This window comes from Mesocricetus auratus, unplaced genomic scaffold, assembly GCF_017639785.1.
Source record: "Mesocricetus auratus isolate SY011 unplaced genomic scaffold, BCM_Maur_2.0 Super-Scaffold_100048, whole genome shotgun sequence".
NCBI lineage: Eukaryota > Metazoa > Chordata > Mammalia > Rodentia > Cricetidae > Mesocricetus > Mesocricetus auratus.
The window spans coordinates 5,275,131-5,302,818 of record NW_024429225.1 but is presented as its reverse complement, the minus strand read 5'-3'; the positions used below and the strand labels follow the sequence as shown (position 1 = coordinate 5,302,818).

Sequence of the window (27,688 nt, the reverse complement as noted above, 5' to 3'; positions counted from 1 at the left end):
CTTGGTCTGCCTGTACCACCGGTCTCCCCTGCTGTCTAACCCCAGAACATCTTTGTAATAATCCAGGTTTATGCCCAAGTGTGTGCTTATTAAGGACCAGAGGGGACACACTTCTTACTCCCCTTTATGCTGCCCCATCAGCTCTACAGGAGAGCTGCCTTGCTCCTCATTCCAATGAAATAAATTGCCTTTTAAAATTCATCAGATAAAGCGTTGCCTCTGTTTGGCTAATGATTCTCAGGACCCAGTATTTACAACGTCTTAGCCAAGACTTAAAAGTAACTATAGAAATGGGGAATGAAATGACTAAGGCAATGTCATCCTGTTCTGACTCCATTGTGTGTTTGCTTAGACCAGTGATTATCAAACTGTGGGTCCCAACATCACCTAAGACCACCAGAAAACACAGATGTTTATATTATGATTCATAACAGTAGCAAAATGACAGTTATGAAGTAGTGACACAAGTAATTTCCTGATTAGGGAACAACACGAGGAAGGGTCCACAGCGTTAGGGAGGTTGAGGACCACTGGCTTAGACAGTTTTCAGCCCCTCTACAGTTGTGTCTGTTTTGGAACATGCTTGATTGAGATTTCCATGGCCTAGACCATGATCCAGATATGCTAACCAAAATAACTGGCAAGTTATGTCTAAAATAGCTACTCTGCTCTGCCAGGATTGATGGTTTCAAGGTTACACTGACCCTCATCTAACTTGTTGTATCTTGTGGGTTTTGCATTTTAAAATGCTATGTTCCTGAATTTAGACACCAAGAGACTTCTTCACCAAGAGACTTCTTGAGGGCCCTAGGCCCCTCTTGGTCTGGCCATCAATAAAAGGATTTAAGACGTTTAATTGGCTTAATCAGAGTGGTTGTTAGAAACTATCTCCTGTAGATCATTAAAGCTTTCATGTAAATATATCAGGAAATGTCCAACAGAGCAGAAAAGACATATTGGATTACCAAATATACGAGCACTACAGTCAATGAATGAATGTCTCAGCTGTTGATGATCCTCCTTCCACTGGGGGTGCCTCTAATAATTCTCATTGATATATGGACAACCTCTTATTTATTTATTTATTTATTTAACCTTCTTATCTGATTTTAGCATCTCTAATTGAGTCCAATCTATTCTTCTCTAGAAATATCTAACAATATGGCTGAATGGACACGGCAGGAGTACCCTGTGGAGCCAGAAGCCCACCAGCAGCTCCTCCCCCTCATTCTCTGTCCAAGTGCATTCCTGACGAGAGCCACTCATAAAGACTAAGCTAGCAAGGAACAGGGGACCTTGATGCAGGTAGCGGTTTGAAAGAAAATGGCCCCCAAAGGCAGTGTCTCCTTGGGAGATGTAGTCTCCTTGGGGGAAGTGTGTCACTGTGGGGGCGGGCTTTGAGGTCTCTTTTGCTCAAGCTTCCCTCCATGTGACAGTCAATTTCCTGTCATCTGCAGGATGTTGCACTCTCCACTCTGCACTGCATCTGCTTGCATGGTACCATGCTCCCTGCCCTGATGACAATGACTGAACCTCTGAAGACGTAAGCGAGACACCCTAATTAAATGTTTTCCTTTAGAAGAGTTGCTGTGGCCATGATGTCTCTTCACAGCAGCAGAAACCCTAACTAAGACAACGCATATGCACCTTTTTGGCTGTAAAGTTACCAAAGAAGTGTGTGCACTCCCTCCTTTTCCCTCATAAGGCTATAAGGCCCTGTTCCTTGAGTTATCATAAGAGGCTACTGGGCAGGAAGTCAGAAGAAATGACCAAGGTTTCGTTACGCTCTCCCTTCCTTATTCTGGTTTTTGTTGTTGTTGTTTGTTTGTTTGTTTTTGGTTTTTCAAGACAGGGTTTCTCTGTATTGTTTTGGAGGCTGTCCTGGAACTTGCTCTGTAAACCAGGCTGGCCTCGAACTCACAGAGATCTGCCTGCCTCTGCCTCCCGAGTGCTGGAACTAAAGGCGTGCACCAACACCCAGCCCCTTCCTTATTTTGTATTGAATGAGACAAACTGTCTACCCTTTTCATCCAGTCAGAATGAAAATGGACTATGGCTGCCCTCTATATATTTCTGGATCTTTAAAATCATTCTGCTCTGCGAAGCCCTGCACGTTCATGGTTCTCACCGGATGGCCTCCAGTGCCACTCGTAACTTTCCTCTGGAGGTGCTCGATCAGTCAAGGAAATAGCAAGAGAAAACTGTCCCACTACCTATATCTTGTATCTTTAGATCAGTAATGTGCTTAATTTGGCCTGGAAAGGCAGCTCGGTAGTTAAAAATGTTCACTGCTCTTACAGAGGACCTGGGCTTGGGTTCCAGCACCCACATGGCACCTCACAGACACCTGTAAATCCGGTTCCAGGGGACCCCACAGAGTCTCTGTCCTCTTCTGGAACTACCCATACGCATAGTGCGCATACACACATGCAGGCAAGCATTCATACGCATGAATGAGAATAAATACTTAGAATCCGCCTTAAATGGATAGAAATTAGATAAAATAAAAATATGAAATTTAAAGTTATGACTATCAGCATGTATGTAAACATCAGATTGGCAGAAATTTCACACAACTTCTGAACATACGCTAGTGATGCATTTACGTGCGTATAGGTCTAATGTGTGCGTCTTTGAACTTCCTGAGGCCTCCTTGAAAATCCCAAAGTGAGTTCTAGGGGAAGAAAAAGGATAATTTTACAGCTGCCAAGGGTATCAGAGACTTAAAGCATTTCCTGAAGAGACAGGATGACACACTTCACCACACTGAGGGCCACTTTGGACAGTGAAGTCACCAGCAAGCAGAAAAGCATGAAAACACTGTGACCTCTCAAACAGACCGGAAGAGCACCTGATGTGCAGGGAGAGATGGGAGGGGGCAGCTCATCTTGTCTGAGCTCACCTGGGAAACCGTCTGCCAACGCAATCGCTCCGGTTGCCATGGCTTTTCGTGAGGCAGTAAGTGACCAGGAACAGGCTGTGTGTATTGAGTTGGGCCTTACATGTGAGTTTTGTAATGTATTTGAATTCCTAAATAATGGACAGCGAAAAGCAGTTTTGAAGATGGAAGAATTTAATTGGCTGAGTGAACTTCGTGATATGTGAATTGCAGAAAGGCATCTCAAAAAAACCCCAAAGCTATTTTTTTTAACTTAAAAGGGGAGACTAATGTTTCAGTGGCTATTTGTGCACTCAATATACATTGTGGCTTTTTTTTTTTAAAGAAGCATACTTCTGGCAGAATAGGAAAATAAGCTGTGTCCATTACTTTCTGTTGCTGTGTGGTACATAAAACCGTGAGCAAGGCAATTTGTAAAAGGAAGGGTTAATTCGGGGCTCATGATTCCAGAGGGATAAGTGTCCGTCACCAAAGGGCAGAAGGACCAGGGGCTGCTGAGAGCTCACATCTCAAACTGAAAGTAGGAGGGGCACAGGGGTCCCAAAATGCCCTTAATCTAAGCCGGGCGGTGGTGGCGCACGCCTTTAATCCCAGCACTCGGGAGGCAGAGGCAGATGGATCTCTGTGAGTTCGAGGCCAGCCTGATCTACAGAGCAAGTTCCAGGACAGCCTCCAAAACAATACAGGGAAACCCTGTCTCAAAAAACTTAAAAAAAAAAAAATGCCCTTAGTCTTCAGAAACCTCAAAGCCCTCTCAAGTGACATCCATCAATGTCACTCCTCCTGAGTCTATCCAAACAGCCACCAAGTGGGGACTGAGTATTCAAATAGCAGAGACAATGGGGGACAACTGCTGTTCTCCAGGGTGGAGCTCCTCTGCAGCCTGAGTCCTCAGGGAGGAGCAGGGAGAAGGGGCAGGGCTGGGTGGAGCTCCTCTGCAGCCTGAGTCCTCAGGGAGGAGCTGGGAGAAGGGGCAGGGCTGGGTGGAGCTCCTCTGCAGCCTGAGTCCTCAGGGAGGAGCTGGGAGAATGGGAGGGGCTTCAGTTGTGTCCAAAACCTGGGAGAGAAAAGGGCTTCTTTTGCCTTATCTGCAACAGAATTTCTATTTTTAAAACCAGAAAGGAATCTACAGCCATAAAAATATGTTCCCAGCCTCTGCTGTCAAGGCTGTAGGCTATTCTCATCACCAACGTGGGATTTCCTGGAGGTTTCATTCCTTGAGATTCTGAAGAAACTCAGAAATGACTTCTCAGGCTCTATTTTATCTATAATTTGTTTTTAGATTTTAATTACATCATTTCCCCCTTTCCCTTCCCTCCCTCCAGCATATCTATGTACCCTATCCCTTGCTCTCTTTCAAACTCATGGATTTTTTTAATTGTCTGTCTGTGTGTGTGTGTGTGTGTGTTCCTAAATATATAAATACAACTTGCTTATCTGTATAATGTTTCTTGTGTGACTGTGTTTTCAGAACTGACCACTTGGTATTAGATAACCATTTGGGCTCTTTATAATGTTCCATACCCCAGTTCCTGTTAATGAGACAATAGATTTTTTACATTTCTTTCTTAAAATCTTAAATTTATCTGTACAAGTGTTTTGCTTCCAAACATTTCTGTGCATATTATGAGTTACTGGTGCCCTCAGAGGCCAGAAGTGAACATCTGATCTCCTAAAACTGAAGTAGCAGACGGTTATAAGCTAATGCGATTACTGGGAATTGAACCCAGGTCCTCTGGAAAAGCAACCAGTGCTCTTAATTGCCAAGCCATCTCTTCAGTTCCAACAGTAGCCTTTTTTTTTTTTTTTTAGAAACTTTTCTGGGATCATTTAACAAAACAATAGATGAATATAACCAGATTTCCAATTGGAACTTGCATGAATATGAAGATGGTTGTGAATCCTCAGCTCAATTCCTGGGGGAAGGATGTCATCTTGCTCTTTTTTCACCAGAATTTACACTCACCATCTATTTCGTTAGACAAAAATATGAATATCAAGTTGTGGAATTTTTCAGAATCTCCAGAAAAGACAGTCCTTTGTGAATGGTGACAGCTGGGTCTGTGATCTGATTATTATCATTGACAAGCTGTGAGGCCTTGACGAGGCTTATCAAGTCACACCAAGTATACAGGGAAGGGAAGTCTTGAAGAGAGAGAGAGAGAGAGAGAGAGAGAGAGAGAGAGAGAGAGAGAGAGAGAGAGAGAGAGAGAGAGAGAAGTCACTTACATGAGAAGCTGAGAACTGAGGTCAGCTCTCTCCTGGTCTCCAAGGGAGAGCCTGACCCCTCCTTCCTTGACCTTTATCTCTGCCTTCCCAGAGGTACCTGAGACCATGCCCAAATGGGCGTGGTCAGTGCTGCAGGTACGGGAGATCTCTACCTACGAGGCCTGTGTGAAATGACATCAGAAAAACCATCACAGGTCCCAAGACTTCATGCAACTGATACTTTCTCTTCCATAAATTAAACTTCTTACAATCACTTATACACGATTGATTATCTTCCTAACCTCCTTGTCCACCACCACAACAGAAGATAAGTATCAACAGAGGCTGTCTCAGACCGATGCGTCCCAGATCAAGTTACACTGTCCAGCTGAGTGCCTTCAGTTCTCAGCCGAGCCAGCAAACCCCTACGAAGGCAGATATCAATAATGAGGGTGGTTTTTAGTGGAGACCTTTGGGGCGTTTAATGTTTTGCTAAGAAAAAGAAAGTGGGTTTGATTACCTTCCCACAAACATGCATTTTCTCCACTGTCCAAGAGCCCAAGAGACGTGGCATATAGGTGAGCTGAACCACTAGTATATGGAAGAGAGCAGAGGAAAGTGCTGGTTCTCATGGACAGCAGACACATGAGGACTTACTAAAGTCAGGTTGCTAAGAGCATCCTGCCTGCTGTGCAGACAGACTCAAATGCTTCTGTGTTTCTAACCGGTGCCCACAGTATACGAGCCACAGTCAGGGCCCTACTTAGAGAACCATGGAAATAGGAAAACTTGAGCTGACACTCAAAGCCAGGGGACATTGTCTCTAGAGCTGTCAGAGTGCAACTGCACTGTGTAGGAGACCACAGGCAGAGACGCACCTGTGGCTGCGTGATGGCGGTGGCGCGCACCTTTAATCCCAGCACTCCGCAGGCAGATCTCCGTGAGTTCGAGGCCAGCCTGGTCTACAGGGTGAGTTCCAGGACAGGCTCCAAAGCTACAGAGAAACCCTGTCTCAAAAAGAAAAAAAAGAAAGAAAGAAGAAAAGAAAAGAAAAAAAAAACGCCCGTTTGTCTGCAATGCCCGATACCTTTTGCGGTTCCAGCTTCCCCAGAGAAGTTGGAAGGTGTTTTTACAAACTCCCTAAGTCATCAGGCATCTCTCATGACACGATGTGTGAAGCAGAAGAAGCCCCTTTCTCTTGAAGCTTGTTTGACTGCTGTGTGCCTGGAGAAGGGCGCTTCAACAAGCGATACCTCAGGCCTTATGGGATATGTAGTCCACCGTCTCTACCAAGAGTGACCGCCTGCTGGGCTAATCTTAGAAGTGTGGTCTCCCACACTCCCAGAGTACCTCGGGTACATGAACTGTCGCAGCAGGGACCACGGGAAGTGCAGACCTCTAAATGAACTGACCGCGGTTCACGGAGAAGGTGGCGGGTGGCACTCTGAAGACACGAAGTAAGTTCTCGAGAGTACAAACAGGGTGATTTTTTTTCCGGAAGGAATCATGGAGACTTTTGTGCTGTGGACTTTCTCCGCTCAAGGGTTTGCACTTTAATACTTGATCATTAATACTTTTCATGGCTGTGAATTACTCATTAAGCATCAAAAGCATGGCACTGTCTTTCTAGGAATAAAGGGAGAGAGCTGTGTAAGGCGGAGTATGACATTAATGGAGAGGAGACCTCAAAGGGATAGAGGCACGACTGTGTGCTCAGCGAAGTCCAGCAGAGCTCCCTTCTAACTTCGTCCCTCCTCCTCTTCCTCGTAGTTGGCATTAGACTATATAGAGATGTGTGCTGATCCCTTGAGTCTTTAGTAATAGAAGAAAGAGTGTGTGTGAGTGTGTTGTGAGTGTGTGTGTGTGTGTGTGTGTGAGAGAGAGAGAGAGAGAGAGAGAGAGAGAGAGAGAGAGAGAAACAGAGAGAGAGAGAGACTCAAACCATGACACAACTTTGTATTTGATATATACTTATTTTAGTTACAGGATGTTGATCATTCTTTTTTGTTTGTTTTTGTTTTTGTTTTTGTTTTTTTTCCGAGACAGGGTTTCTCTGTATTGCTTTGGAGCCTGTCCTGGAACTCGCTCTGCAGACCAGGCTGGCCTCGAACTCACAGAGATCTGCCTGCTGCTGGGATTAAAGGCGCACACCACCAACACCCGACCAACGTTGATCATTCTTAAAATTAAGGTGGAAGGAAAAAACATCGTGAAGTTTTAAAAGGACATAGAGGAAAAGATCCCTATGCTTGGGGGCTGGAGAGACGGCTCAGTGGTTAAGAGCACTTGCTGCTCTTCCAGAGGACCTGGGTTTGATTCCCAGGGCACACAAAGCCCTCTTACAGCCCCCCAGGGCACCCGCATTCACATGGTGCACAGACATACATGCAGGCAAAACTCTCATATACATAAATAAAATACATTTTATAGGTATCTAAACCATACTATTATATAGCAAGGAAAAATTTAAGTGCGGTCTCCATGAATAACAATAATATAGCTATGACTCTACTAGTAGGTATATTTCATCCTAAAGTCATAATAGAACAAAAAAGACTGCACTGTGATTTTTTTTTTTCGAGACAGGGTTTGTCTGTATTGTTTTGGAGGCTGTCCTGGAACTCACTCTGTAGACCAGGCTGGCCTCGAGCTCACAGAGATCCGCCAGCCTCTGCCTCCCGAGTGCTGGGATTAAAGGCGTGCGCCACCAACGCCCGGCCTGCACTGTGATTTTTTAATAAAGTAAATAATCATTCAATTTGATTTAAATTCCAAACTCCAGGGTATCATATTAGTGCATTCCTTTCTTATAAAAAGAAAATTGAAACAGTTGTTTGAGGCATTTAAAATTATTCCTCCTAACTGCTGCTATTTATCAGACCTACATGTCTACTCTGACATAACTTTTCATATCCATCACCAAAAACAAATGTGCTTTAAGTATTTATAAGCCCAGGCTGGCTTGATGAGATTGAGACTGCAGTAATGTCGGGAGAAAGTTGAAGTCTGTGTAGTATCATGGGAAGCATGTTTGGTATTAACGAGCCACAAAACTTTGAAAAGCTCCCCTCAAGTCCTTAGGTCAGAGTGTCCTTTCCACACACCAGGACTTGCGACTGATTAGATGCACAGTCATCATGTCGCCTAACACTGCGTGTCTTGAAATTTGAACTCCATTGCAAAGTTAAAAAGGCAAAACCCTCAAGGTAACTGTGGCCTTTGGAGGTGGGGCCCTTGGGAAATGGCTTGATTAGATGAGGCCATCAGGGTAGTGTCCTGCCGCCACCACTACTGAGATTTCCCCAGAAGAGGTTGAAAGACAGAACACACACGTGCGTGCGCGCGCGCACACACACACACCCCCACACACACACATCCTGCCTGTCTCTCCTCTCTGTGATGCTTCTGCCACCTCGTATCAAGAAAAACATCATCACCCAATCAAGACCCTAACCCTGAAGGGCTGTGAGCTGAACAGTTCTCTTCAGTATCAGGCTTCAGGTATTTCGTTACAGCAACACAAAATGAGCTACTGCAGACATGATAATTAGTCTGAACTACAGTAGGCATCAGACTCCTAGGAAGTGTTTATTGTAATCGTATTTGCCAAACCCACTTGCTCACACTTCCCCGTAAGAGGTGTGGCAGGTACATTTCTTTTCTTTTGAATCTTTTTTCTACAACCCAATCACTGTTTCCCCTCCTTCCTCTCCACCCGGTCCCTTCCCACCTCCCCTCTGCCTTTTCTCCTCCTCTGTCTCAGAGAAGGGCAGGCCTCCCATGGATACCAACCAAGCGTGGCATATCATGTTGAAGTCTGGAAGAGGCAGCTCTGTATAAGGAAAAGGGTTCCAAAAGCTGGGAAAAGAGTCAGAGACAGCCCCTACTTCCACTCTTAGGAGTCCCGCAAGATCAAGTTGCACAACTGTAACATGTATACACGGCGCCTAGGTCAGTCCCATGGAGGCTCCCTGGTTGTCAGTTCAGTCTCTGTGGACCCCCACAAGCCCTTGCTAGTTGATTCTGTGGGTTTTTGTAACGTGTATTCTTCCTGCCTGTCGCTTGGGTCCAGTTGTCACTTTCAGCGCCCAAATAACACATGAGACATTATATTAATTATGAAGCTGTTGGCTGTCTGCTTGGTTTCTTATCAGCTAGCTCAGACTTGATTGTTAACCCATCCTTAACCTCCGTTCTATTATATCTTCCCAGGGAGACACATACATCCCCCCTTTGGTCCTAGTTGTTACTTAGCTTCTCTGGGTCTGTGGTTTGTAGCATGATTATCTTATACTTTACAGCTAAAATCCACTTATAAGTGAGTACATACCATGCTTTTCTTTCTGAGTCTGGGTTACTTCACTTAGTTTTTTTTTTCTAGTTCTATCCATTTGCCTGCAAATTCCTTGATGTCATTGTTTTTAAGTGCCGAGTAATACTCCATTGTATAAATGTATCACAATTTCTTTACCCATTCTTTGGTTGAGAGACATCTAGGCTGTTTCCAGTTTCTGGCTATTACAAATAAAGCTGCTATAAACATAATTGAGCAAGTGCTTTTGTGGTATGATGGAGTGTCCTTTGGATATATGCCCAGGAGTGGTATAGCTGGGTTTTGAGGTAAATCGATTCCCAATTTTCTGAGAAACTGCCAAATTGATTTCCTAAGTGGCTGTACACATTTGCACTCCCACCAGCAGTGGATGAGTGCTCCCCTTGCTCCACATCCTCTCCAGGATGAGCTGTCATTGTGTTTTTGATCTTAGCCATTCTGGCAGGTATAAGATGGTATCTCAGTATCTTTTCAATTCACGTTTCCCTGGTAGCATTTCTTTAAGTATTTCTCGGCCATTTGAGATTCCTCTGTTGAGAATTTTCTATTTAGATCTGTACCCCATTTTTTAATTGGATTATTTGGTTTGTTGATGTCTGGTTTCTTGAGTTCTTTATATATTTTGAATATTAGCCCTCTGTCAGATGTGGGGTTGGTGAAGATCTTTTCCCATTCTGTAGGCTGCCGTTTTGTCCTATTGATGTTGTCCTTTGACTTACAGAAGCTTTTCAGTTTCACGAAGTCCCATTTATTAATTGTCGATCTTAGTGCCTGTGCTACTGGTGTCCTGTTCAGGAAGCTGTCTCCTGTGCCCACGCACAGTTCAAAGCTATTCTCCACTTTCTCTTCTATCAGGTTCAGCGTGTCTGGTTGTTTTTTGTTGTTGTTGTTGTTGTTTTGTTTTGTTTTTTTGTTTTTGTTTTTGTTTTTACGAGACAGGGTTTCTCTGTATTGTTTTGGAGGCTATCGGTCCAGCCCGGCCTCGAACTCACAGAGATCCGCCTGCCTCTACCTCCCGAGTGCTGGGATTAAAGGCGTGCGCCACCACCACCCAGCTCGCGTATCTGGTTTTATGTTGAGGCTTTTGATCCATTTGGATTGAGTTTTGTGCAGGGTGATGGATATGTGTCTATTTGCATTTTTCTGCATGCCAATATCCAGTTATGCCAGCACCATTTGTTGAAGGGGCTTTTCCCCCATTGTATAATTTCAGCTTCTTTGTCAAAAACCATGTGTTCATAAGATGTGTGGATTTACGTCTGGGTCTTGGATTTGGCAGGAGCATTTCTAACAACTTCTGCACATCACACCAGATGGTCTTCTGGATTTTTCTTCTCTCTATCACTTAAGGTTCTCTGAACTAACAGAGAATCTGTTATTCTCTCCCTAGTTCCTTGTACCACTGTGTGGAAGTGCTTAATCACTTCAATGGAAATTGTGAGTATTTATTGATCATAGGCAACTATTTATCACACTCTGGATGAAATCTTAGAATTTCAAGCACCTAAGGGTTGCCACAAACTTAGATCACCCCCAAAAGCTTTCCAAAAAAAACTTTGTTCTTTAGGCTTTTATATCTTGCAAAACTTGACTAAAATGTCTTTTTACAAGAGCTTTGCCCAGAAACGATGTATCCTTTCTAGCTTTGATAATCAACTCAATCATAATCAGTAGCATTTGTTGAGCATACTTTTTTGTGTCTAACAAAATAACAGAAAACCTGCAGAGCCAGGAGGTGGTGGCGCACGCCTTTAATCCCAGCACTCGGGAAGCAGAGGCAGGCGGATCTCTGTGAGTTCGAGGCCAGGCTGGACCGACAGCCTCAAAAACAATACAGAGAAACCCTGTCTCATAAAAAAAAAAAAACCTGCAGAAAAAATGAAAACAAGCATTGCTGCTCATTACAATGTTTTTAAATCACTAGCCTAAATAGGCAGCCATGAAGGTTACGATTTCATGGTTGAAGAGACAGAATTTTCCCTGACCCATCGATGGATTTCCCTTTCCCACAAACAACTTGAATATTTGCTTTTATATCCCAATCAGCCTTTCCCTCTGCCTAGTAGTGGAGTAGAACATTGGGCCTTGAGTATTGCAGGCAGTAGTTCTGCCACTGAGTTATATGCCCAGGGAATCAGTCTTTTAAAGTATCGAGAAGGCACCTTTATACTGATTCAATAAATTGTAGGCAAATTGAGTTCAAGAAATGTGAATATTTTTTGTAACCCACCTGCATAGGACACCAGCTAGTTACAAACATGGGTCCAAGAATCATTTGAAGGGGATCTGGAGCAATGGCTCAGAGGTTAAGAGCACTGGCTGTTCTTCCAGAGGACCTGGGTTCAATTCCCAGCACCCACAGAGTGGCTTACAACCACCTATAACTCCAATCCCAGGAGAATCAACACCTTCTTCTGCTGGTACACAAAAATAAATGAAGACAAAACACTCATACACATTAAATTGATTCATGAATTTAAAAGCATTTATGTATACCAATTACACTTGCCTAGATTGCACTGGAAAAGATTGCCCCATCAGAGGCCTAGCAGGTGGAGTTCTAACAAGTTCAGCACATTGCCCACATTGCCCTGTATAGTCTTATAGATTTCTCCTCTCCCTGTTCCTTAAGATTCTCTATGCTAACAGCTTATTTTCTCTTGTGTTATCTTGTACAATTAAGTAGAAATGGAGGAGGAAGAAGAAGAAGAGGAGGAGGAAGAAGAAGAAGAAGAAGAAGAAGAAGAAGAAGAAGAAGAAGAAGAAGAAGAAGAAGAGAAGAAGAAGAAGGAGAAGAAGAAGAAGGATCAGTTGAAGGTCTGGAAAGATGACTCAGTGGATTAAGGACTCATTGCACAAGTGTGAGAAGCTGAGTTTGAACCCCAGAACCCATGTAAAGTGGGAGGTGGTAGCACATGTCCATAATCCCAGCACTTCTATGGTGAGATGGGAGAGAGACAGGAGTTAGGGGGTTGGTTAGCCTGGCAAATTCTACATCAAACAAGAGACAGTGTCTGAGCAGTGTAGAAGGCAAGGACCAATGCCTGAGACCTCCACACATACTCCATAACACAGACGCAACAACAACACACACACACACACACACATACTCCATAACACAGACGCAACAACAACACACACACACACACATACTCCATAACATAGACGCAACAACAACAACAACACACACACACACATACTCCATAACACAGACGCAACAACACACACACACACACACACACACACACACACATACTCCATAACACAGACGCAACAACAACAACAACACACACACACACATACTCCATAACACAGACGCAACAACAACACACACACACACACATACTCCATAACACAGACGCAACAACACACATACACACACACACATACTCCATAACACAGACGCAACAACAACACACACACACACACACATACTCCATAACATAGACGCAACAACAACAACAACACACACAAGGAATCACTTGAATACACAGATGTGGGACCCCAGAGGAATCATAGCTCTCCAATATCCACAATTCTTGACTTACATGATTCCTGGGCTTTCCGTCAGAAAGTGACTTAGTGAATAGCCCAGGTGAGACCTACAGATATGCAAACAGACGATTTACTGTTTTCATTGCTTTCCACTTCAGGGTCCCTTCCCTTGCCCACCGGTTCCTGGAGCTGCCTGTGCCTCACTTGTCTTGCCTAGCATCTGCAGCAGTCACAACACCTCAATAGTTACTAGCTGCTGACAGCTGTTCACACTTACCTTTCATGTGCAGACTCTAACACGGTGCCCAGACTCAGCATCAGCAGAGTTCAATAAATGCTTGTTAAATTGAATTGCGGAGGCCGCTGTGTCTAAAAGATAAGAATGCTTGGCTCCCACTCCACTCCTGACAATCCTAATTTAATTGGTGGAGTGTGGCACTGCATCCTCGTTTCAGTTTTCCAGTTGGTTCTAAGATGCAGCCAAGACTGAGAAATATTGAGTGTTCTCCACACACCACCCTCCTTATTAAATGGAGGTTAGTGGCTCATTAAAAGCTACAAGGTGCTGAAGAGAGATTACCACCTTTTTGTTTTTCAAGAGTAGCCCTGACTGTCCTGGTCCTCACTGTGTCAACCAGTCTGGCCTTGAACTCACAGAGATCTGCTTGTCTTTACCTCCCGAGTGCTGAGACTAAAGGCATTCACCACTACGCCCCTTAATAGAAGTTTTCTGTATTACATTCAGAAACCAAAGCTCAGAGGGGAGGTGGATTTCAGAGCCAAGGGGACACAATTGTCATTTCTTCATTAAGCCTGTCAGTGACCTTGCAATAATGCTCCTAAGACCAGATCCAAAACTCTGTAGCATAGCCCACCCTGCCTTTGGCACAACCCAGCCAGGCTCTCCTGCCTCCGCTAACACTGTCCCCTCTCACCGCTCTTGAAGACTGCCTGCTGGTGTTTCACTTCCACAGGCTGCCGGGCTTCGCTCCCAACCCTCCCAGCAGCTGTGACCCTCTTCCTGGAACGTGGCTGTCCCTCATCCTTCCTCTCTCATCCCCCTCACGCATCCCTTCAACTTGCCAGCTCCCACATTCTGTGCGATTCCAGGGAGCTGTGTCACTTCATCATGGAAGACCACTTGCCTTGACTTAAAACTGGAGCCCACGCATCTTCTTTGCGCTGATCAGAGTGCTCTTCACAGCCACCATCAATTACTTATTTGTTTGTATAATCTCTCTCCTCTCCATCCAGGGACGGAACTGGGTCTGTCTTGCTCACTCCGCAGTGGAGCTATCAAATCATTCTGTAGTTTCAGGCAGATCGTTTAAACTTTCCAAACTGCCAAGTTTCTAATTAATAAGTGATGTAAATAGAACACATCACCCAGGCATACTGGCACATACCTTTAATCTCTGAATTCAGGAGGCAGAAGGACACAGATCTCTGTGAGTTCAAGGCCAACCTGGGATACTTCAAGGTCCAAGTCAGCTGGGGCTACATAGTGAGACCCTGTTTCAAGAAAAATAAACAAATAAGACCTCACTTATAGGGCTGCTATTAAGAAAGAAATGAGGGCCGGGCGTTGGTGGCGCGCGCCTTTAATCCCAGCACTCGGGAGGCAGAGGCAGGTGGATCTCTGTGAGTTCGAGACCAGCCTGGTCTACAGAGCGAGTTCCAGGACAGCCTCCAAAGCCACAGAGAAACCCTGTCTCGAAAAAAAAAAAAAAAAGAAAGAAAGAAAAAAAAAGAAAGAAATGAGATAATTCATGCAACAGGACTGAATTTCCATGTCAATCCAAAGTAAGAGCTGGGAAAACTCTTAAGGGAGATTATTGGTAAAAGTTTGAAAATTAGATGAGGTTCCAGGTGACTTTTAAAGGTTCCTTCTAAACTCCATCTAACAAATGTATGAAGGCACATAGCTTTGGGGTTGAGAAATTAAGTAAATAATAGCTCATTTCCTGCATTCCCAAGTTTGCAACAAATTAGGAGGGAAAAAAAAAAAAACAAGAGAGAGAGAAGACAGTGCCACGAACCACCCCAGCCAGGTATGGGGGTCCCTGGGATGAGGGTTCTCGAAGACTAGGTGGGACTAGGTGGGTAAGGATTTGGCAGTGAGAAACAGAAACAAACCCAGAGGCAGTTTGAATCTGAGTGTATTTTGCAGTTCTCAAGCAAGGTTTTTTATAATGAAAACAAATACCATCTCAGGGGTTGTGTTCAGTGAAGCAATGCCCAAATGACATAATCGTTACTAGGCACAAACACACAACTTACCAACAATAGATCAGAAAATCATTCATGGCTAACCACAGCTACCTGCCTATTTCTAAGATCAGGTTAATAAATTTTTATGGTCAGTTATTGTTTGACGTCTGTTATCTAGTTCACAATTGTTTGATAGCTGTTACCTAGTTTTTGTGAGTCTGAAATATTAAGCTATTTTGACTTTTTCTTACTAAAGAGCTTTCTTACTAAAAAGCTTTCTTTACCAAACATTAAAACCACTCTTGATCACACATGCACAGCCTTATGAAATTTTATTGTTGGGGAAGTTTTTTTTTAATCAATACTATTACTATTTACTTATGTGAATGATTGGAAAAGCTCTGGTTTTCCTGGAGACGAGGTCATGGTCAGTGACCATGTCTCAGGGGACGGTTTCTCATTTATATCTTTTGTTTGAGACGTCAGCATAGGCTTTCAGGAACATTTTGTTAATATGAGAAAAGAATAGAAGAACAGAGATTGCTATGAGAACTACGGCTCAATATTTTTCTCCGGTCAAGAGTTCCACAGCCGTTTCCAGGAGACCTCCTCCTTTTGAAGTTATCGCCTCAGCTGTGGAACTTGTCACACAGAACATACTGGATTTGGTGTGGCAAGACAAAAAAAGCAAATATCAAAATATTAACCTTATAACCAACAGACTAAGAAGGTAGTGTGGCTTTTAATATGAGGCTAGCAAGACTTCCTGTTATCCTTCCCCAAACCAAGTTGTCTTCTGCCTACACTACAGGCAGGGCTTCTGCAGTAGGAAATATGGGGGCCTCTTGAGGATAGAGCCTGAAAGACAAATCCAGAAAGCACCAAGCCAAGCCACTGTGCCAGTGAGAAAGTCCTCATCTCCCTGGAGCAGGAGAGGGAGGAGTCCTGGCATGCCTTTCTTTTTAAGGAAGTGGGGGAGTGGTCCACCCTCTAGAATGATGAGCAGTGGGGAATAAGCACTGCCTTCCTCACACAACAGTTTCAATGTCCGCCAGATGCTATCTTTCCAAGTTAATTGTAATTTTTTCTTTGCTTCAGGGGTGTACTTCGGGCAGCACGCCTGATAATGGTGGTCAAGAACTTTAGCATAAGACTTGCTTTGCCTTTCAAACCAAATGGTTTCTAGACGCAGAGCAGAGTGTGGAACATGAACGTTCGAGTCCCCTTCTGAAACCGGCGCCGAGCCGGCCCTGGCCTTCCTCAGGAACTACCCTCCTCTTGCCTCTCCTGTCTGTGCGCCTCTGTGCATGGTGCCCCTGGGGGAGGGGGGCGGGGGGATGATGCAATTAGGACAGGGCCCTCAGGCATGGCCCTAGTGCCTTTCAAAGAGGGTCGAAAGAGACCGCTTACTCCTGCCACCAAATGAGAATAAAACAAGAACCCATGACTGTGCACCAGGGAGTGGTCCTGGACTCCCAGCTTCCAGATCTGTGGGAAGTGACTTCTGTCAGTAAGTCACTAAGCCTATTTGTTACAGCAACTTGAACAAACTAAACCAGTAACTACATTTTTTAGTGACACTGTGTGTGTGTGTGTGTGTGTGTGTGTGCATGTGCGTGCATGTGTAAATCACTATTGGGGGTTATTGTATAATTTTCAAAACCATGAACATTGAAGATATGTATCCAAATTCTTACATTTCTTTGTAACTTTGAACACAGTGTCTCTTTGTACCTTGATGTCCTCACCTGTAAAATGGGAACAATAATACCTGCCTCACAAGGTTGTAATATAGTACATTCAGGCGACTTAGTTGTTCCTTGATTATAGTGAGCTCTGTAATTGGTAGCAACTGTCAATTTGAAGACCACTCTATTTTAGAACTGAATCCACCCTTATTACTCAATTGTCCCCACAAGATGTCACAAGTTTATAATATAAGTAGTTAGATACATTTAAAATTATTTTTCATTTATTATTTATTTCTGTGTGTATGTATGTATGGGGCCACATATGTAGAGGTCAGAGGACAACGTGTAAGAGTTTGTTCTCTTTTTCCATCGCGTGGGTTCTCCAGGACAGAGCTCAGTGGTCAGGCCTGACAGCAGGCACCTTGACTCCTTGAGTCATCTCACTGGTTCAATGGATACATACCTTTTTATTTTGTTTATTTGATGGAATTAAAACATGGCCACCTAACATCAGTCACTCAATTTTAGTTTTTTAATTTAACTGACTCATAAATACAAATAGCTTGAAACCTCTGTGCTCTCTCACTATGCTATTAGAGATGATATACATAAATGGCAATTAAAAAATTTTGGAACATCAATAACTCTCCAGCCCCTTTGTCTGTGTAATGTGCCTTCACCACCAACATTTTACCAATGTTTCATGAAGGGATTTGCATAGGGGTCTGCAAGTCTCTGCAAAATTGTCCATAGGTCTAGTCTTTGTCAATGGACAAATAATTATTCTATTTCTTTTCCTTCACTCAGTGTCATACACTGGCAAATTTATAATAAAAATTACTTGATGATGGTAATGTCTAGATCACAAGCTATTCATACATGACTGGTCAGTAATATGAAAACTATTATTCTGAAGTGATTTGAACCTTAAGGAAATGCGAACCAGGGTATTAAGGAGGTGAGAATCCATCTCAGCAAGAACACCAAGAAGTTCTACAAATCCCACGGGGATGACCTTGAAGCATCCAGAACACTGTTTCAAAACCCCCAGCCCATGTTTACTGCAGCGTTACGTGTTAAAACCGTGGCCAGTTCTGACCCCACTGAAGCCGGAGGCAATGCCTGCCGCACAAACATAAAGCCTTTTGTTTCAAACAGATTCATGAAGGAATTTTTATATCCTTAAACCAAATGAACTCATCCGGTATGATCCTCCAAGCCAGTTCTGAGGGCCCTGCTCCTGGGAGTGAGCAGAAGAAGGCTGCCAAGGCTGAGTCCCTTGTCTGACTCTTGATCGGCCTTGCCTGACAACGATGCTTGAAGACCTTAGACAGAGAGATTAGGAGATGCCCGGCTGCTGGAAATGACAAGTGACAGTTTCGATCAGCACTTACCTTTGCTTGGCCAAAATGATGCAATCTAAAAACAGGCTGTGCAGGAGATGGCGACAATGACAAACCACCCTGAGCTGTCCTTCCACATCGCTGTTGGCAACTGTTAATGTTAGTTATCACCAGAAGAGCAGCGGCCAACTGGAGATGGCTAGAATTTGACTTTCATCTGCTGATGCATGGTGTGCATGCGTGCGTGCGTGCGTGCGTGCACGTGCGTGTGTGTGTGTGTGTGTGTGTGTGTGTGTGTGTGTGTGTGTGTGTACAGGTATGCACAGGCTTATGGGGCCAGAGGACAACTTCTAGTGTTATTCCTTGGAGGCACACACGTTAAGTGTTTTCAATTTTATTTTATTTGTTCACATGTATGTATGTGTACCACATGCCCATAGAGGCCAGAAGAAGGTATCAGATGCCTTGGATTTGGAATTACAGGCTGTCATGATCCATGGGATGGGAATCAAGCCTGGATCCGTGGGCAAGCAGCAAGTGTTCTTAACCACTGAGACCTCTCCAGCTCCCACATTGTTGTTGTTTTCTTTCTGATTCTGTTTTGCTTTGATTTGGTTTGGTTTGGGTTTGGGTTTTTCAAGACAGGGTTTCCCTGGCTGTCCTGGAACTCACTCTGCAGACCAGGCTGGCCTTGAACTCACAGAGGCCAGCCTCTGCCTCCCAAGTGCTGGGATTAAATGTGTGTATCACCACTGACTGGCATAGTATTGGTATCTTTTATCAAATATTAAAGTATAACTTTAACATTTTTGTTGGATCCTCTTGACTGCAATCACCCTAGTTGGTCCTAACCATGGTTCTACAACTGAATAATCCAAGAGGAACCCTAAAGCTTGGTACTCACACCTAAATATCTAGCTGAGATAGTTGAGATAGATAAACTAAACAAAACAAAACAAAAATACCAGGAATCTATAAGATCAGTGCCAAAGCCCAGGAACACCAAGTTCTCCAACCAGGGATACAGATGTAACAAGACTCTCTAAAGCCTGGTGTGGCAACACTACCCGAGGTTTTATGTACAGGCCAAGCAGGACAGTGGGAGCTGAGATAAGCTTGCAGTCCAAGAACCTGCACCCTGGGGCTGGAAAGACGGGAACTGGGCTTTAGTTCCCAGTACACCCACGCCAGGCAGCTCACAACTGCCTGAAACTCTAGTTCCAAGGGACTTGACACCCTCTGGCCTCCTTGAGCACATGTACATGTGTGGTGTACATAAACTTATGCAGCTTCACACACACACACAAATATAAGTAATAAATAAATCTTTAAAAGGGTAAAAGAAGAACCTACACACTTGTATGAGAGGGATTTTGCAAGAACAATACAGAAACCTCCTTCTTCTGCATGTCTCCAGGGACTTCTAACTATTATAATTCTCTCTCTCCCTTCCTCCCTCCCACCCTCTCTCACTCTCCCTCCCACCCTCTGTGTGTGTGTCTGTCTCTCTCTTAATGTGTGTGTATGCACACACCTGTGTATATCTGTCTATGTTTCTTTCTGTTTCTCTCTTTCTCTGTGTGTGTATGCACATGTGTATCTGTCCCTCTATCTCTGTGTGTGTGTGTGCATGTGTGCATGCGTGTGTGTGTGTGTGTGTGTGTGTGTGTGTGTGTGTGTCTTTCATCTGTCTTATATCTGCCACATACCTAAAACTCATCAAGTGAGCTAGACTGGCTGGCCAGCCAGTGAGCCCCGGGATCTGCCTGTCTCTGCCTCCCCTACAGTGGTATCACAAGTACGGAACAACATACTGGGCTTTTTTCTTTTTGTGGATTTTGAAGCTCCAACTCAGGTCCTGATGCTGGCAAGGAAAGCACTTTACCAGTGAGCCATCTCTCCAACATCTTTAAGATCACGGTGCGTACCAAGCACACACACAAACTGGAAATGTCCTTTTCCATCCCCCAGTTTTAATCCTAGTCACAGGCAACCCTCAGTCCCCCTTGTTTGAACTGAGACACTTGGGTGTACCAACAGAGGTGTCCTTCTCAATGCTATCCATCCTACCACTTAGCTTCTGGTGGCCTTGTGGACACCACCTCAGGACTGCTTCCTCTTGACGTTATCCTTCCCTTAACTGATTTGTTCAACACTTCAAGAAAAGGAAAGTACTCCTATATGATGGTCATTCCAATGGAGAGAAAGATAAAAAAAAAATCTCTCCACTCCAGTAATCGTAAATGCCATTTACAGCGGCTCATTCCTGGTCATTTTAAATTCAGACTTACCAATACTGTACTTTTCAGTACCTTATAAGACAGTAAGATTTATTAGGATTAAGTTTATCTGAATTTCTTCTACATGACAAAAGAGAACAAGATAATGAGTATTGCTAAAGGAAAAGGAAAAGAAAAACAGAGACAAAAATCGGAGTATAGAAACATAAGACGGCATTATTGTTTCCTAATTTTGATACTAATGTGCACAGCATTAGACTTTTGAAAACAATATCCCACCATGACTACACCTTCAGAATGACAAAACCAAGTTTGTCAGTTTGCTCGTCTTATGCCCGGTAGGGGACTAAGCTGTTCACTAATATTGGCGCTAGGGAGTCTTGTTTTGAGACATTACTCTGGGGTTCCTCCCCTTCCTCTCACTCCCTGGGTCATAATCTGGTAGTTCCTAGTACACTTGACTCTGCTCTGAACCTGAAGGCCAGGACACTCTCCATTCTCTGTCCGAGGGTAGAGCTTGGGGAACCTGCTAGGTGATTCAGTCGTCTGTCTGTCTGTCACCACCACCCCTGTCCGCAGCTCAACCAAGAGCAGCAGAAGCAAAACTAGCTACCTGTTGCTTATGAGGCCCAAGTTTGTCTCACAGAGTTTTCTCGGTGCCCCTGTGGCATCCAGATGAGGCTCCACATCTGCCTGGGTTGGGGCTAGCAGGCTTAGAAAGACTCTGAGATTGGAAAACAGCGACCCACGGCGGATCAGACCGGGGTGCTGACTGTCATGGCAGGTGCTGCAGGATGGAGACCTGATGATGATGTAAACAGAGGCTCCCCAAATCCCCACCCCATCCTGATCCCTCCACACAGGCCCCTGAGATGAATCTTTAACCCGTAGCCATGGCCCCCGGGAGGAGGAGGAGGAGGAGGAGGAGGAGGAGGAGGAGGAGGAGGAGCAGGAGCAGGAGGAGGAGCAGGAGGAGGAGCAGGAGGAGGAGCATGATTCTCTCATATAATTGCATCCGTCACCCAAATACACTGCTGCAAGTTCACCAGGCAGAACATATTTTTAAGGAAAAAGAAGTCGGGGCGCGAGGCATGCATACCAGCAAAGTGAGGGTGCCTCCTCACTCGGAGTCAGCAGGGTGGAGCTTGTGCTCGGGTGACTGTGTAAGGATCCTGTCCCTGGGACTCTACTGCCTGAGCAAAGACACCCACCCACCCTGCTCCAGAGGCTTTGCCCACCATATGCAAATTAGCTGGGATTATATTCCAGTAGGCAAGCATTACAATACATTTCTTTCAGACACAAATTCTGAAAATTCCTTGGCTGGAACACTGCAGTCTGAACACTCTAAGGGAAAGAAAGGGCTCGGGGCTGGAAGAGTTCAGTCAGATGACAGAAAACACTGAAGGGAACAGTGGGAAATTTTGAGAAATATCAAGAAGAGCGCTAACACGTAAACTCGTGCAGACTGGTTTTATACGCTACAGCTCCCTGCCTCCTCCAGGACCCTCCCCTGCTATTTCCACAGCCCTTCTCCCCTCTCTAACTGGCTGGTGTTAATAGCAGCATGCTGGACGCCCTCTTGTTGCAAAAGTGCCAAAAAGCTTCCACGGACATGGATGTTGAAATCCGGGATGGGAAAAACAATTATTAAAAAGCCACGGTCAAAATTACATTAGCTCCATTTCCTCAGAGTACAGATGAGAACACTCTGTGAGCCAGTTAGAGGCAAAGTCGCTAAGAAGCTCAGTCTAGAAACCCCAGTTTCCTGCCTCCTGCTTATTCCACCCCAATCGCCGCATGGTGCTGTTGGCTACACATTCTTGAAACACACTTTTCCCTGATCACCTTCAGCAATACAAGTGTTCTTCCCTCTGTTTCGGTGAAAAATGAAGGTCGCTGCTAAAGACAGCTGCAGTCAGTAAGGTTCAGAGAAATTCTTTACAGCAAGAAAGACTAAATAACTGTCGCCCAAATATTTGTTGTCTGTACCTGGTGCTCCTCTCTATACATTCATGCAAAAGCAGTAAGAGTGTTTGTTGTTGGGTTTCAAACTGGGACATATTAAAGGGGACCTGGCTGCCAGATACTCCCAGAATCCCTCAGTCCCTGTCTGTTACCGGACCATTCTGGCCGGTATTCCCGGCCCCTGACCCTCCCCAGCCCAGGGGCTGGGCTGCCCTTCCCCAGCTGCCCTTCCCTATATAATCCAGCTGCCCTCTCCTGTCTGCACCTCTGTGCCCGGCTTTCCCCTCGCTCCCCTCTCCCTTCCCCTCCTCCCTCTCCTCACCTGTCCCTGCCTCTGACTTAGCTCTCCCTTTTATCTACCTGGGAGCAGTCATGTCCTTTCCTTTTTTATTTCTTTTTTTTTTCATTCAGATGCGTTTGATTATTATTTCTAAGTAACTGATTCATCACTGGAGCAGAGCCGACACTTGGACTGACAGTGAGCCGTAGCTGGGGAAAGGGGAACCATCACTGCTTCACCGTGTCCTGAGTGAGCGCTGCGAGCATGGTCCAAAGAAGAATGTGCTCAGGGAAAATGGAATTTTGCTTAAGTCCTTGGCGAGTAAACTCAATTACTGTCTACTTATTTCTTTGAAAGAAGGAAACTTTGTTGTTCACTTAGGTAAAGGCGTCTTCTGGGAAAGATGCTGTATCTGTAAGATGACATATCAGAAAATGATTGTCCCTGGAGTAAAGTCAAACTCCAAACTTAAGAAAGCCTCATTTTGCCGGGTGGTGGTGGAGCACGCTTTTAATCCCAGCACTCGGGAGGCAGAGGCAGGCATATCCCTGTGAGTTCGAGGCCAAGCTGGACTGACAGCCTCCAAAACAATACAGAGAAACCCTGTCTCATAAAAACCAAAATAATAAATAAATAAAGCTTCAGTTTTTTTTCAGGCAACAAGGGAAAAATCATTTTTTAAAGGATGTGGCTGTTCTAAAGAGGCTGATAAAATTGTTTCTTACATTTCATGGGCAAAGAAAAGGGGGAAAGACCACATTTTAAAATGAGTGTTTACTAATTCTTTTTTTAAATTTACTTAACTCATTTATTTTATGTGCATTGGTGAGAGGGTGTTAGAGCCCCTGGAACTGCAGATATCGTTGTGAGCTGCCAAGTGGGTGCTGACAATCAGATCTGGGGCCTTTGGGAGAGGACCCAGTGCTCCTAACTGCTAAGCCATCTCTCCAGCCACACCCGTCTTTTACGTTTATTTACGTTTGAATTTCTTTTTCTAACATTTATTTTGTTTGTCTCTGTGTGAGAGTGGAAGAGGCACAGGATTCTGGGGAGTTAGAGTAGCAGGTGCCTGTGAGGCACCAGCCCTGACTGGGTGATGGGACCCGACCTGGGGTCCTCTGAAGGAGCAGCAAGTGCTCTCGACCACTGGGCCGTCTCTCCAGACTGAGTTCCTTTTTCTTTTCTTTTTTTTTTTTTTTCTCATTTGTTTTTGTTTTGCTTTGCTTTGCTTTTCTACAGAAAGGGTTTTTCTGTGTAACAGTCCTGGCTGTCCTGTAACTCAATCCGTAGACCAGGCTGGCCTCGAACTCACTGAGATCCACCTGCCTCTGCCTCCCAAACACTGGGATTAAAGGTGTGCACCACCACTGGCTAGACTGAGTTCCTTTAAGAAGACATTTCTAGTCAGCATAAAACCTGAGCGACTGAAGCTTCTGTGGGACACCCTCTTATACAATATGAGCATCTGTTGGCAGGCAGCAAGCTCTAGTAACAAGCAGGACAGTGGATGGAAGGGGTCGTTAGCGGTATGTCTACACTGGCCATTTCTGGAAGATTCCCTTCTCCTTCATGATTCACTCAGCAATCTCGTCTGCTTTAATCCATTCTCTACCCCACAAGCTAATTATCCTAAAAAAAAAAAAAAAAAAAAAAAAAAAGGCTAGGGAGATGGCTCTGTGGGAAAGAGTAGCTGACCAGAATTCAGCCCCAGAGCCCATGTAAATGTCAGGGGCTCATAACAGCTGCCCGCCTTTAATTGCAGCGTCGGGACAATGGGTGCCCACAGCAGGCTGCCGAGGAGAGTAGATGTATCTTGGAGTTTGGGTTTGATTGAGAGACTCTGCCTCACTGAATGAGGCAGACAAGCAGGTGGTGGCATCCACGTACATACACACCCATACATGTGCAAACAGACCCACACACACCATGGAAGAAAAAAAAAGGGCAATCACTGAGTTAATGTTACTGTTCTTCTAAACACATTTCCACGTCTTCATATTCCATAAGAGTAAACTATCTTCTCTTCAGTATGGCGTGCCCGGTTCTCTGTGATTGAGTGGGTCGAATATGGCAGTGCAGGTTCTCTGTGGCTGAGAGTGAGCAAAGTCTGCTTCATTTATTCTGTCATTGGCTAACACGCCACATGAACTTTTTTGATCCTCTCTTTTAGTAACTTTCTAGCTTTCATTTCTTCTCTTGCTAAGTTTCTGTTCCTAACTTATATCTAGCTTTCTAGTGGAAGTGTAGTTATTATTTGCTGAGGTTCATAACCTTGTAACAGTTATTTTAAAGGTCTGTTGGTAATATTATCTTATGAAAGATTTTAGGAAGTCAAAAGTACACAGCAAAAGTTTGTCGTCCACACAACCCATGTCAAGGCTCTCTTGAGGGACTAGAGAGGTGGCTCAGTGGGCACAGACAGGCACTTGCCTCAGAACTTGATGACCTTCATTCAGCCCTCAGGACCCAAGTGATAAAAGGGAGAACTCCAAATGTGTGCTGTGTGCATACGTGCACACTCAGCACAAGCACACACTAAATAAATAGGTGATTACATGTAAAAATCATCTTTAAAGAGGAATTCGGGGAGAGAATGACTCAGCGGGTAAAACACTTGCCACAAAAAGCCCTAGTTTGATTGCCAGAACCCTGAGATGTCAGCTCCCGAGGTCATCCTCTGACCTTCACAAGTGTCTCCCCGCCCTTTATCCACCCCCTCTCGCAGTAATTATAGTCTTAAAAACCCTTCAAAAGTGCTCACCTTCTGTCTTTTCTATTTCCTACCTGGTTCATATGAGCCTACTCAGCATCTCTTCCTTCAGGGACAGTCTGTCAGTCACCCCTCCATGCCCACAGGAAGTGTGTTCTAGAACTTCTCAAGGATACCCAAATCCATGGATGCTCAAAACCCTTATATGAAATGGCAAAGTACAGATGGCCCTCTGTCTCGATGGATTCAACCAACCTTGGATCTAAATAATTGAAAAAACAAGACTGTCTATGCTGAACATATATAATCTTTTCTCATCGCTATTTTCTAAATAATACAACTATCAGCGTTGCATCTACATTTTAATAGGAATATAGCAAGCCAGGGTTAGGTTATATGCATATACCATACCTTATAATATTGGGATCTTGGGTTTTGTAATGCGAGGTGAATAAACCTTGAAACCAATTCTCCATGTATACTAAGAGATGTCTTTACTTATAGCCTACATCAATCAATAAGCATCAAAACACCTCTGGATTAGTCAAGGTTCTCACCATGCTTAGTACAATAGAAATTTATGTAAATTGTTGCTACACCATGTTGTTTAACGAATAAGGACAAGGAAAATAGTCTTTACTTAGTACTGAGCAATTGCTTTTCCACTTACTGTCAATGATTGGCTGGATGCAAGCCTCACAGACAGCTGACTATGTCATATATTGACACTGACTAGTCTATAGCGTACAGGCATCTCATGCCTTTTAAAACTAAATGACAGGGGTTAGTTGTGCTGATGTGGTCACATTTCTCAGTGCTCCCTGGGCCCATGCTTTATCTCTGAGTTATTGTGTTGGATATTTTGGGGTGTCTTTTGGTGGGGAGATGTTGGGAAACACAAAGGTCCTTAAGCCCACAACTCACCAGGGAAACAGAAGTTAAGTGTACAGGGTTATCTTTTCAAAAGAAAAGATGTATAACCTGTTCTTCCACCCAGAAAACTGGGACTTGGAGGTGACTAATAGCCTGGTGATCTGAGTTATCTTAAGGGCCAGGCCATATCAAGCTCCCACAACCAGGGCCAGAGGTATCTAAGAGGCCAAGTGACCTCTACACTATTTGTATGACTGAGACTATGCCAGGTCCTTCCCAAGGCCCTTAATCTAATGCATATGCCCTATCTCTAGAACCCATCTTTTTTGGAAGAAATGGCATGTACTTGAGTCTAGTTTAAATGCAATTAAGTCTCCTTATGCACCAGGGATTATATTACATAAGGAAACTCTTTCCCAAATTGTACTGTTTTTAAATATGCTGGCAATAAACTGTCTGACATCAGACTCCAGAAGTTTGGTCCAGTCTGGCTGACTAAGTCAACCTGAACCAATCTTTCCTTCTTGCCTCTTTGCGGATTATTTTTGCTGACATCCATGGCACTTGCAGGGGACCCACACATAGGAGCAATCAAAAATGGAAGCAGAATACACTGGAAGGGAAAGAAGGGAAAGCAGAGTTGCTTCTAGGGACTAGAGATTGAAGTGAGAGGTTGAAGAGAAGTTTTGTGACTGGACTGGAGACAGAGCCAGGGCACTCTGAGCTGGGGCGGGGGTGGGGGTGGGAGTGGGGGTAGGGGGTTGTAACTCAGAAATAGGTAAAGCATGGTCCTCTTTCTTCCTTGTTCAGCCCAGGACTGCTTTGGCATCTGGATGGTGCACATCAGAAATCAGAAGACTTTGGACGAGGTGGCCAGCAAGATCATGTGTGGGACAGCATAAGCTATGCAACTATCAGACTTCTTCAACCTAGTGGGTAGCCAGGAGGAGCACTGTATCAGTCAGGGTTCTCTAGAAATATGGAACTGATGGAGTGAAAATAGTTATAGCCACGACAGGCACGCAAGTGGACGTGATGTTGCAAAGCCAGCAAGAAAAGGACATGGACTCGGAAGAAAATTACAGCCAGCAGACTAGGTTGTAAGCAGATGCTGGCTTTTCTTCTGGGTAATTCGTGGCTTTACAGTCAAATCAGCAGGAGCTCAAACTATAAATTAGAAGAACAGAGTTCGTATGGTATCATTTTTGCTTAGTAAAAAGCCTGAGCATCCCAGCTGTAAGAGTATGCATCTGAGGATGATGTTCCTACCAACCATGGTTATGACATATGTTAAGTCAAAAAGGAAGTGGCCTAAAGAAGAAATATTTTAAGGTACACTTAACTTCATGGTGCCATCCCATCAAAGTCAAAATAACTACTGAGATGACTATTCTTGGTTGTCAACTTGGCTACATATGAAATTAACCAAAACCCAAG

At 44.3% G+C, this 27,688-nt stretch overlaps 2 long non-coding RNA genes across 2 annotated transcripts; both read left to right on the top strand.

Moving 5' to 3' along the window:
• Positions 1–12,194: 12,194 nt before the first annotated feature.
• Positions 12,195–13,286, top strand: LOC121136118. The gene is made up of 2 exons (XR_005873245.1): positions 12,195–12,257; positions 13,094–13,286. It is a non-coding gene; the product is annotated as an uncharacterized LOC121136118 (long non-coding RNA).
• Positions 13,287–22,546: 9,260 nt separating this feature from the next.
• On the top strand, positions 22,547–27,441 carry LOC121136088. Its single transcript, XR_005873217.1, has 2 exons — positions 22,547–23,049; positions 27,062–27,441. It is a non-coding gene; the product is annotated as an uncharacterized LOC121136088 (long non-coding RNA).
• Positions 27,442–27,688: the final 247 nt, after the last annotated feature.